Source organism: Bombina bombina, chromosome 3 (genome assembly GCF_027579735.1).
Source record: "Bombina bombina isolate aBomBom1 chromosome 3, aBomBom1.pri, whole genome shotgun sequence".
NCBI classification, from domain to species: Eukaryota; Metazoa; Chordata; class Amphibia; order Anura; family Bombinatoridae; genus Bombina; species Bombina bombina.
The window spans coordinates 728788613-728801086 of record NC_069501.1 but is presented as its reverse complement, the minus strand read 5'-3'; the positions used below and the strand labels follow the sequence as shown (position 1 = coordinate 728801086).

At 41.9% G+C, this 12474-nt stretch overlaps 1 long non-coding RNA gene across 3 annotated transcripts in view; it reads left to right on the top strand.

The window, feature by feature from the left end:
* LOC128653956 (uncharacterized) overlaps window positions 1-12474 on the top strand; it is a 431620-nt gene that overhangs the window by 16228 nt on the left and 402918 nt on the right. For 2 of the 3 annotated variants that reach the window (XR_008401410.1, XR_008401408.1), the window contains exon 2: window positions 2161-2318. The exons of the other annotated variant lie outside the window; for it this stretch is intronic. This is a non-coding gene — a long non-coding RNA (uncharacterized LOC128653956). The remainder of the gene's footprint in view (window positions 1-2160; window positions 2319-12474) is intronic. 3 annotated transcript variants of the gene reach the window in all.

Genomic DNA, 12474 nt, shown 5'->3' with positions numbered 1-12474 from the left:
TGACGAAAGGAACAACTAGCCCCTCTGTCACATTGTTTATCCTGGAATTTCCAGCATTCTCTGCCACGCCGCTTCTGCCTCTGGGCCACTCTACTAGCCCCTTGCCGAGGGGCAGGGGTGCTGCCCGCACCCCCTTCCAACCCCAGTTTGGACCAAAGGTCAATATCCTTAGTTCCAAAGTGCAGGAGGGGGTTACCCACCATTTTCCTGCGGAAGGCCATGTCGTACTCCCGCCACGCACCTTCCTTAAACCTAGCCCGTATATTGTCAATGGTATCTTCGTATTTAAATAAGTTATGCCCCTGTGAGGGCCACTTATCTACATAACACGTGGCCAGTACCCTAAAGCAACGATGCCACTCCTCGAACGTCTCTGGCCTCTGGACCTTCTTTGGTCCTCTGCCATCCGCCGCGCATTCTCTAGCCCTACAAGACTCGGGGGACAATTCAAAAATGTTGACATAATGCCCATCTTGAATTTTTTTGACCACCTTAGATTTTAGGTGACCATATAGGGAGTGCACCAAACACGGGTATGTGTCCCCATGAGACGCCACTTTCCTAGACACAGGGGGTGCTCTCATGACCAGGAACCCCAGGGGGGGCTCCTGCGCTAACGGAACTATGTGACTACTCTGTGCTCTAGGGACCTTCCCTTTCACCTGCGCAGCAACCAGCTTTTTTATCATCTTAAACATCTCCTTCTGGCCCTTTCCCACTAAGCCCAAATCACCCTCACTCTCAGATCCCGACTCACTAGAGGATGAACCCAGCTCTACATGTGCAGATATGTGTAAGAGAAACACCGCTGGGGGCCAGTGGTGGCGCAGCTCCTGCAGGCGACTGCTGATTTCTGTCCTCTGTGGTAGCTGGCGATGAAGCAGCAAGCGGTACCGTCCCTTGCCGAGACGCAGATGCCATAGCTGGAACTGCCGGATTCATCTGGAAACCCTGTGAAAACAAGACATTTTGGGGAGTACTCCGCGTGGATGACTGGACCCCTGGGGGGTTCCCACCCTTATCCCCAGACAGACAGACACCAAACGCAGCTGCTACTGCCCTCCTGATGATCTCCTCAGTCCCACTGGCAATCTGGCCCTGTGGCCCACTCACACTCTCACTGGCGGCCGCCCGCCTTAGGCCTGAAGTCACCTGCCTATTACAATCCCTGGCAACATGTCCCCCTGAAGCTGTGCCTGCCACATCCAAATATTCAGTATCCCCAGCTGAATCCCCCTGCCTAGCCACAGTTATCCCCCTGTGGACCCCTGTAAGCAATCTGGCCTGAGCAGCACGACCGGAAATAACACCTCTCCCCCTTTGCCTTAATGCAGTAGCTCTCCTACCTCCAGGCGTCTTACCCAGTGACTTGCCACACATACCCCCAAAGCCCCCTCTCGCACGCGCCCCAGGTGCCCCTTCACCCGCACGGAGCCTCCCCAACTCACTAGTGTGTGCTCCGTGTGGTGACCTGCTCCTGCCTCCTTCGCCGCGATCTCTGCAGAGCCCGCGCTCCTCCCTGTCTGAGACATCACTCAGGGAGTATGCGCGCGACGCGACGCCGGAAGGGGCGGGGCTACGGCCCGACGCACGCACGGGCTCATGGAGAGCCCTGACCATGTGGGCGCCCTGCTCTCCGGCCTGCACCGCAGATCCACCGCCCAGACCTCCCGGGGACAAGTTCCCCGCAAGCACCTGGGCCAGTGTAAGGACCGAGGCTAAGGCCTCAGGCGGAAGGGCCGAAAGCTGCTGCCATGACCCTTGCCCGGCAGCAGCTTGGCCCGTTAGCACCCGCTCCCCCAGAGGGGGACCGGTAGGTGTATCAAAATCATCTAGATGGGGGTAAAGGGATGGGGAGGCAGCCGCATGCACTAAGGGACCCCTGGGAGGGGTATTCAATACAGGCCCCATAACCTCCCGGCTGGAGGAGGGCACAGGCCCACCAACCAACTCAGGGACCGGGACCCCAGTAATACCAGGGGAGGCAATCTGAATGGGATGAGGGCCTGAGGGAGGGCCCTGGGATCCAGAGCCCACAGCAGTGGCCCTGGCTCCCAGCTCCCCCCTCGTGTTAGGCCTGCCCTGGGCCCTGGGGGCTGACTTTGTGAACAGGGGAAGGGGGTACCACATCCTCTGATGCTGATCCGCTCTCTCTTGCAGCTCCCCTCATGCCTGGAACCTCCTTCACAACTTCTTTGTAGCACTTTGGCGGCACAGACTTCCTCTTGGCCCGCTCCATCTCCACAGAAAATTCTTCCTTGAAGTCTGGAACCAGGAACAAAAGAGGGCTGGATTCACTGCAGTCAGGACCTATAAAGGTAAGCAGAAACACCCGCCCCCCTACTTGCAACAATGTAACATCTAGTACCTTCCAGACTTCAACTCAGTTATCCCTTAATTTTGTTACAGGCCCAGTAGAGGGCCCTCCACTTCCATTAAACACCTCTTGCTTGTTTTTGTAAAATTGTGCTTGCCCCACTAACACCTACGTTACAGACTTGCTTTTTGGTTTTTCTAGGGAGCGGACAAGCACAAATGTACACAAAAGCATGTACAAATAAAATGTACCTTTATAATATGGTAAAGTGGTGCATTATCCAAAATGTATATAAGACAACATCCATCCATTTATTTATTCCTTATTTTCCTAAAAAATCTATGCAGGAATTCATTTATCTATTTATTAAAAGCTGATAAAAGTTTGTAAGTTGAGAATGCTATTAACTGTGTTATAATAGGCTTTGACTTTAAAAATATTTTATTTAAAGGTTTATTTATGTGTAATAGCCACAGAGCTTCCAATTATCCTACATGTTGCTGCATTGTCACAGACTGTAAGCTCTGTCCCACAATTCTTCCCCAGTTTCTTTTTAGTGTTAGGCCCCTATTTATCAACCTGTCAACTTACTTGCATTCGCTGGCACCAATACGCTCGCCTAAGATCGCCTAACATCGCTGCCGCGGACCTGAATACACTCTCCAAAGTTACCAAAAAATCTATCAAAAAGCCGCGCACCAAGTACGGGGCGATGAGCAGCGGACTGTTGTTAACTAACAGTCATCAATATTGCTGCTCTTTGGCTTTTTCCCAGCTTTATTGGTATACTGTTACTAAACACCGCTTCTCTACTATACTGTTTTACCCCTATCCCACTGCTCACGGACCCCGCCGCAACTAAATAAAGTTATTAACCCCTAAACCACCGCTCCCGGAGCCAACCGCCACTTACATTATACTTATTAACCCCTAATCTGCCGCCCCCTACACTGCCGCCACCTACATTATACTTATTAACCCCTAATCTGCCCCACCCTACACCGCCGCCACCTATATTATGTTATTAACCCCTAATCTGCTGCCCCTTCACCGCCGCCACCTACATTATACTTATTAACCCCTAATCTAGTCTAACCCTAACACCCATTAACTTAAATCTAATTTAAATAAATATAAATAAAATTACTATCATTAACTACATTATTCCTATTTAAAACTAAAATACTTACCTATAAAATAAACCCTAAGATAGCTACAATGTAACTAATAGTTACATTGTAGCTAGCTTAGGGTTTATTTTATTTTACAGGCAAGTTTGTATTTATTTTAACTAGGTACACTAGTTATTAAAGAGTTATTAACTATTTAATAACTACCTAGATAAAATAAATACAAAAGTACCTGTAAAATAAAACATAACCTAAGTTACAATAACACCTAACACTACACTATAATTAAATAAATTAACTAAATTAAATACAATTAACTTAATTAAATACAATAACCTAAATTAAATTAAATTAAATTAGCTAAAGTACAAAAAAAACACTAAATTACAGAAAATAATAAACAATTACAGAAATTTAAACTAATTACACCAAATCTAATAGCCCTATTAAAATAAAAAAGCCCCCCAAAATAAAAAAAAAACCCTAGCCTAAACTAAACTACCAATAGCCCTTGAAAGGGCTTTTGCAGGGCATTGCCCCAAAGTAATCAGCTCTTTTACCTGTAAAAGAAAATACAAACAACCCCCCCAACAGTAAAACCCACCACCCACACAACCAACCCCCCAAATAAAACTAACTAAAAAAACCTAAGCTCCCCATTGCCCTGAAAAGGGCATTTGGATGGGCATTGCCCTAAAAAGGGCAGTTAGCTCTTTTGCAGCCCAAAGCCCTATTCTAAAAATAAAACCCACCCAATACACCCTTAAAAAAACCTAACACTAACCCCCTGAAGATCCACTTACCGGGAGACGTCTTCATCCAAACCGGGCAGAAGTGGTCCTCCAGATGGGCAGAAGTCTTCATCCAAGACGGGCAGAAGTCTTCATCCAAGACGGGCAGAAGTGTTCCTCCAGACAGGCAGAAGTCTTCATCCAGATGGCATCTTCTATCTTCATTTAGACGGCGCGGGTCCATCTTCAAGACATCCGATGCGGAGCATCCTCTTCGGCCGACGACTACCCGTCATCCAAGATGGCGTCCCTTAGATTCTGATTGGCTTATAGAATTCTATCAGCCAATCGGAATTAAGGTAGAAAAAATGCTATTGGCTGATGCAATCAGCCAATAGGATTGAACTTCAATCCTATTGGCTGATTGGAACAGCCAATAGAATGCAAGCTCAATCCTATTGGTTGTTCCAATCAGCAAATAGGATTTTTTCTACCTTAATTCCGATTGGCTGATAGAATTCTATCAGCCAATTGGAATCTAAGGGATGCCATCTTGGATGACGTCACTTAAAGGAACCTTCATTCATCGGGTAGTCGTCGGCCAAAGAGGATGCTCCGCATCGGATGTCTTGAAGATGGACCCGCTCCGTGCCAGATGGATGAAGATATTAGATGCCATCTGGATGAAGACTTTTGCCGTCTGAAGGACCACTTCTGCCCGGCTTGGATGAAGACTTCTGCCCATCTGGAGGACCACTTCTGCCCGGCTTGGATGAAGACGTCTCCCGGTAAGTAGATCTTCAGGGGATTAGTGTTAGTTTTTTTAAAGGGTGTATTGGATGGGTTTTATTTTTAGGTTAGGGCTTTGTGCTGCAAAAGGCTAACTGCCCTTTTAAGGGCAATGCCCATCAAAATGCCCGTTTCAGGGCAATGGGAACTTGGGGGGGGTTGGTTGTGTGGGTGGTGGGTTTTACTGTTGGGGGGTGTTTATATTTTCTTTTTCAGGTAAAAGAGCTGATTACTTTGGGGCAATGCCCCGCAAAAGTCCCTTTTAAGGGCTATTGGTAGTTTAGTTTAGGGTTGTTTTTTATTTGGGGAGGGGCTTTTTTCTTTTGATAGGGCTATTAGATTAGGTGTAATTAGTTTAAATTTCTGTAATTTGTTTATTATTTTCTGTAATTTAGTGGGGGGTTTTATATACTTTAGCTAATTTAATTTAGGTTATTGTATTTAATTTAGTTAATTGTATTTAATTTAGTTAATTTATTTAATTATAGTGTAGTGTTAGGTGTTATTGTAACTTAGGTTTTGTTTTATTTTACAGGTACTTTTGTATTTATTTTATCTAGGTAGTTATTAAATAGTTAATAACTATTTAATAACTATTGTACCTAGTTAAAATAAATACAAACTTGCCTGTAAAATAAAAATAAATCCTAAACTAGTTACAATGTAAATATTAGTTATATTGTAGCTATTTTAGGTTTTATTTTATAGGTAAGAATTTAGTTTTAAATAGGAATAATGTAGTTAATGATAGTAATTTTATTTATATTTATTTAAATTAGATTTAAGTTAGGGGGTGTTAGGGTTAGACTTAGGTTTAGGGGTTAATAAATGTAATATAGTGGCAGCGGCGTTGGGGATGGCAGATTAGGGGTTAATAAAATAATGTAGGTGGCGTCGGTGTAGGGTGGCAGATTAGGGGTTAATAAGTATATTGTAGGTGGCGGTGTAGGGGCAGCAGATTAGGGGTAATAAGTATAATGTAGGTGGCGGCGAAGTAGGGGTAGCAGATTAGGGGTTAATAAGTATAATGTAGGTGGCGGCGAAGTAGGGGTAGCAGATTAGGGGTTAATAAGTATAATGTAGGTGGCGGCGATGAAGGGGCAGCAGATTAGGGGTTAATAAGTATAATGTAGGTGGCGGCGGTGTAGAGGCAGCAGTTTAGGGGTTAATAAGTTTAATGTAGGTGGCGGCGGTGTAGGGGGTGGCAAATTAGGGGTGTTTAGACTCGGGCCTTATGTTAGGGTGTTAGGTGTAAACGTAACTTTATTCTTCCATAGGTATCAAAGGGATATCAGGCAGCAGCGAAAATGAGCTTTCGCTGCTTTCAGACTCCCATTGATTCCTATGGCATCCACCACCTCCAGGGCGGCAGATTGAAAACCAGGTACGCAAGGCAAAAGTAGTCAGATAATGCCGAATTTGTATTCGGAACATCTGTAATGACGTAAGCATCGATCTGTGTCGGATTTTGACCGGCGGATCGTATGTTACGTCACAAAATTCTACTTTTGCCATACTGTAGCCTTTGATAAATAAGGTGAATCAGGCTCGCCACAAATACGCTACGGAATTCCAGCATATTTGTGGTTGACGGCTTTATAAATAGGGGCCATAGTGTCCATGGGGCCAAATTATCACACTCCGAATGGAGCTAGATGCCCCTTGTTTCCGGCGAGCCGATTGGCCGCAAATCTGCAGGGGGTGGTATTGCACAAGCAGTTCTGGTGTACTGCTTGTGCAATGATAAATGCCGACAGTGTATGCTGTTGGCATTTATCGATGTGCAGCAGACATGATACGATCACACTTTGATAAATATGCCCCCATGTTTCTAAAGTGAAACCAGGGACTGCTCAGTTGCCACAAACATTCTCAACATACTCCGCCCAGTGGTTTGCTCAATCTCACCAATGTTACAATGTTACATCTAACCCTGTGCATAGTGCACCTTTGACTCTACCCTCTCTAGTCAAAGATTCATGCACAGAACACAAACAGCCCTTTCCACAAGTCTCCCTCACACAGCCTCAACGTCCTAGTCTTGGAAGGTTTTTAAAAAAATGTTGGTGGAAATGTATCCAAAACTGTTTTATTTTAAAATCTGTTAACATGAAAAAAAAAACACTAAGGGGCATATTTATCAATGCGTGAGCTGACATGATACGAAGTAGCGTATGATGTCCGCTGCACATCGATAAATGATGACAGCATACGCTGTCAGCATTTATCATTGCACCAGCCGTTCTTGTGAACGGCTGGTGCAATGCCGCTCCCTGCAGATTCGCGGACAATTGATTAGCCGCTAGCAGGGGGTGTCAATCCACCCAATCATATTCAATTGGGTTGATTTCTGTCCACAGCCTCAGAGCAGGCAGACAAGTTATGGAGCAGCTCTCTTGAGACCGCTGCTTCATAACTTCTGTTTCCGGTGAGCCTGAAGGCTCGCCGGACACAAGGGGCATCAAGCTCCATATGGAGCTTTATAAATTTGCCCCTAAACCTCTCCATCATTATTACTTGCATTTTAGGGGATATATTATGATAGAGAGAAAAACGTTTAGTTTGGTTTAGGCTAAATATGAGGTTAAGATAAATCAGGTCATTTTAAACAAATCAAAAATAGTTCAAGATTGAGAAAATAATATTTGTAGTAAAATATTTAATACTTTTTATTGCAAGAACATATATTTCCTCATGTAGGCTACAGACTCTATTGAAAGCTTGCATTGAAGTGGATAAAAACATTGGCCTTGATCACAATCTTTCCAATATCTGCTCCAAGTAACAACGTTTTGACCAATATGGGAAGCATGTTTTTTGAATAAACACAATTTGACTTTTAAAAGCAGTGAAAGAGTTTCCTTTCGAAAAGTTCTTGAAAGCACATTTTGGGCTGTTGGATAACCAATGAAAACTGATATATACAGTGGCTGTTTCACTCATGTTATGTCAGCATTACAGTTGTTTGGAGTTAATCCCTTTGTACAGTGTTTAAGAAAATTATTTAGCTGTGTGAGATTAGATTATTGTAATCTGAATCCATCTTGATAACTGGTAAACAATATGAATGCCAACTGTATATGGGCATGATAGATATACTGGGCATGTTTGCTCTATAATTATTTTGACACTTTTAATAATTTAAAAGTATTAATTTTTAATTTTTCCACCGATTGATTGAGAAAGTACCATTTTCCCGGTTTGGCAAAATTTATATTCGGAAATCAAGAAGAATAGTGGAGGAAAATAGTTTCTATTAGAAGAAAGAGTCTGCAACTGATCTCATCTTCTAGAAAAGGATTTTAACAGTTATCACACTGTAAATTGTGAAAACCACTAAGTGATGAGGTTTCTGCTTTTGCAATAATGGATCCTCAAACATCTCAACACCGGAGACTGCACTGTAGAGTACAAGGTTTGCCTTTCACAATTTCTAATACTATAAGAAGATTGTGGCACAAGGTTATTCAATATATTACAGAACAAACAAAGTATAGGGTAGCGCTGGAGCAGCTTAGAGACTTATCAGATAATATCTAGTATTCAAATAGCAGGGATAAGAGTATAATACCACTGGAGGGGGAGGGGACTATAATACTCTGGGAACACAGTACATACTTTAAAATGACCTCTGATATTAAAACTAAATAGAAATGTACACCAAGTCTAACATAACAGTAATTATTTTAATCATAAATAAAATCAAACACAAATATTGGAGAAGTATAAAAGGTGCCGGCACCAGATGGGCAAGAATTAAAAAAGCATGTTGCAGCCTAACAACAAAAACATAAAAGACTAGAAAATATAATAGGTGATTAAATACAATATGTATCGCGAACAATATCAACAAACATATGTTTCCTAATTAAAGTCTGTCTCGTAGGCAGGATGTTTCAAATGACAAACATATCTTTCCCAATTTTGTTGGTAGTGTTTACCGTACTAGTGTATAGGATGACCGACCTCAAATGTTAGATAGACTTGTATAGGGAAAAAGAAATGTTTATGGTCGTAGATGGTGAATGGAAACCGCTCTGGCGGTGATGTCCAATGCGATGTGGGTGGCAAGCGGTGTTGCTAATAGACTGCAGTTGCAAAGTGCAAAATCCTACTGCATCTGGATAGCCTGTATGTTGCCGTGGCTAACTTGCAGGTAAGTCCTGGGGCCGAGGTATTTTGCTGGCAGCCTAGACTTAACTTGCAGGCTGTACCTCCAGGTCCTATTACCTGTTCCGGTATGGGTGATTCTTTTCTTTGGTATTCAATATATTATTTTTGCTTCTTCTCATTATTTTAAAAATCCATGCAAAAGATCTGAGTTGACAACAACCAAGATTGAATGCCAAGTGGTAAAATTCCGGTCACAAAGACGAGACTTCTGTTTGTGAAGATGACAGTACTGTACCTGACAATCATGACAATGCATATGCGAATTAGTACTAAACATTTACAGAATGTGATTGCTACAGGCCATTCCTAAATGTTGTGGTGGGGATTTTAGTTTTTTCTCTGGTTCTGCAGCGGTACAAAATATCATATATTAAAGCGACATTTAACACTTTGAGATGGTAATATAAAATGCTAAACTGTATACATAAAAAAAACTCTGCAGTATACTTTCATTATTTATTTTCTCCCCTTTTCCTGTAATTCCATTTTTAAATTGTCAGCTTTTCACTTCCTGTTAGAAATGGGAGCGCAGAACACTTATATGCCATGCAGCCATTGGCTGCACATTCTAGTAACCTATTGATAATTGACTCTAACTGGCCACAGCAGAGAAAGAAACCTAAGTTATAACAGAGCAGTTTCCATTGCTTTATAGACACTAAGGCCTATATTTAACAAGGTCTGGTGGACCTGATCCGACAGTGCGTATCAGGTCCGCCAGACCTCGCTGAATACGGAGAACAATACGCTCTCTGTATTCAGCATTGCACCAGCAGCTCACAAGAGCTGCTGGTGCAACGCTGCCCCCTGCGGACTTGCGGCCAATGGGCTGCCAGCAGGGGGTATTAATCAACCCGATCGTACTCGATCGGGTTGATTTCCGGCGATGTCTGTCCGTCTGCTCAGAGCAGGCGGACAGGTTATGGAGCGGCAGTCTTTGTGACCGCTGCTTCATAACTACTGTTTCTGGCAAGCCTGCAGGCTCGCCAGAAACACGGGCATCAAGCTCCATTCTGAGCTTGATAAATAGGCCCCTCTAAGTTTACACTTATTTTATCAATATTTAAACAACTAATGAAACTTTAAAAAATACATCTGCATCTTATTCTAAGACTAATCTTTTCATTGAATACAGCATTCTATCAGGCATTTATTTAGTTTTGAATGTCCCTTTAAATGTATAAACATGTAAACGTGAATCTAACCAATGTAGACAGACTACACAAAAACAATGAATAGAGCTTTAAGGAATCTAGACTATATATATACAGGTGGCCCTCGTTTTACAACGGTTCAATTTACACCGTTTCAGAATAACAACCTTTTTTTCCAGTCATGTGACTGCTATTGAAAAGCATTGAGAAGCAGTGCATTTATTAAAATAGCCAGTAGGTGGAGCTGTCCGCTTGTGTTGCAGCTAAGCCAAGCAAGCTGAAATTAATCAGTTTAACCAGACCTGAGCTATCAAGCAAATTTCAAAGGAATAAGATTTTCCTGTCTATAAATTAGTCCAGATTGGAATGCATAGAAAGAACTGTTTGCATAAAAATGCAAGTGAAGTCTGTGTTGTGTGATTATTTTAATAGGTTTATAATGCTGTTTAGCATTTAAATTCTTCATTTCAAAGCTTTAAAAATAATGTATTAGGTGTTACTTACGACAATTTTGAGAGGGGCCTGGAACTCATCTCCCTCACTTCCCATTGACTTACATTATAAACTGGGTTTCAATTTACAACGGTTTCAATTTACAACCATTTCTTCTGGAACCTAACCCCGGCGTAAACCGAGGGCTACCTGTATATGTATATATATATATATATATATATATATATATATATATATATATATATATATATATATATATACACAAATACACCTTAATAAATGTTGCTATTTTAGAGTACCTTACACATGCAGATAGTCTTGAAATACTTGAAAATACCGGTATGTCAGAAAGACCATTTCAGAACTTTATCAAGTGAGTTTAAGTGTTGAATTTCATTCAGGTCTTGAAAACTTGTTGAAAAGTAAAAAAAAAAAAATACTGTTATCATTAAGAACTTTTCAGTTCCATGTTAATATTGAACTATTTTTTAGCAAGCAGAAGTGTTTTTGCCTCTGAGAAACAGCCAAAAACCCATAATTGTGATTGACTCAAACAAAAAACAAAAAAACAAATCAGCTGATAGATTTTGAGCAACTGCACAGATAGTGCAATAATAAAGTGCTCTAAAAATTATGCACTTTTATGTTTAACAAAAGTCAGATGTATCTAAAATTCTAAATAATAATTACACAGGGACACAGTAAAATCTATTGGCCAAGATTACTCTCTGTATTGAGGCGGCTAATACTTTATAGGTTGGACAAACTAATCTGTGAAAAATTGGCATTAGGCCAGTGATGTAAAAACACTAAGCAGATATTTTCAGTCCTTGAAATAATGCTGACAGCTCTTGTTCTAAGACAAAAATAACTTATCAGTCACAGAAAGCAAGTTTAATAATTGCATCTACTCAATTAGAATTTAGACCAAAGTTTATGTCTTTGATTATCAGTGCACTTCATTTTTGCTTACAATGAAAATTTTCTTGGCTTGGCAAGAAATATAGATTGTTTCACAGCGCTGGTGTTTTGGTAAAAAGTTTGGATGCAGAGAGCAACTGGCAATCACATTAGAAAACCACTTTCAATTATGATCAGTCTTAAAGCTTAGTTACATATTTCTGCTTAGAATAATACATTTTTTTATAGTATAGGCAGCATACATTACATAGGCAGCAATGAACAACTTTGTCCACAAATCGGGGTCTATTTATCAAAGGTCTTGCTGACCTGATCCGACAATGCGGATCAGGTCTGCAAGACCTTGCTGAATGCGGAGAGCAATACGCTCTCCGTATTCAGCATTGCACCAGCAGCTCACAAGAGCTGCTGGTGCAATGCCACCCCCTGCCGACTCGCGGCCAATGGGCTGCCAGCAGGGAGGTTCGGGTTGATTCCGGCGATTCCTGTCCGCCTCATCAGAGCAGGCGGACAGGGTTATGGAGCAGCGATCTTTAGATCGCTGCTTCATAACTGCTGTTTCTGGCTAGTCTGAAGACTCACCAGAAACACAGGCCCACAAGCTCCGTTCGGAACTTGATAAATGGGCCCCATAGTGTGAGACTCTAAAATATCACTAAGATTGGTAATATGGCTTTCTTTGCAAGACTTGATTGCTTTTGAATTTGTTACCTGTTTACATAAAATGATTTTAATAACAATCATTTGCTAACCTTACTTGTGAAGTTAAATATATAGATATGAGCCACTATTGTGACCTATACACT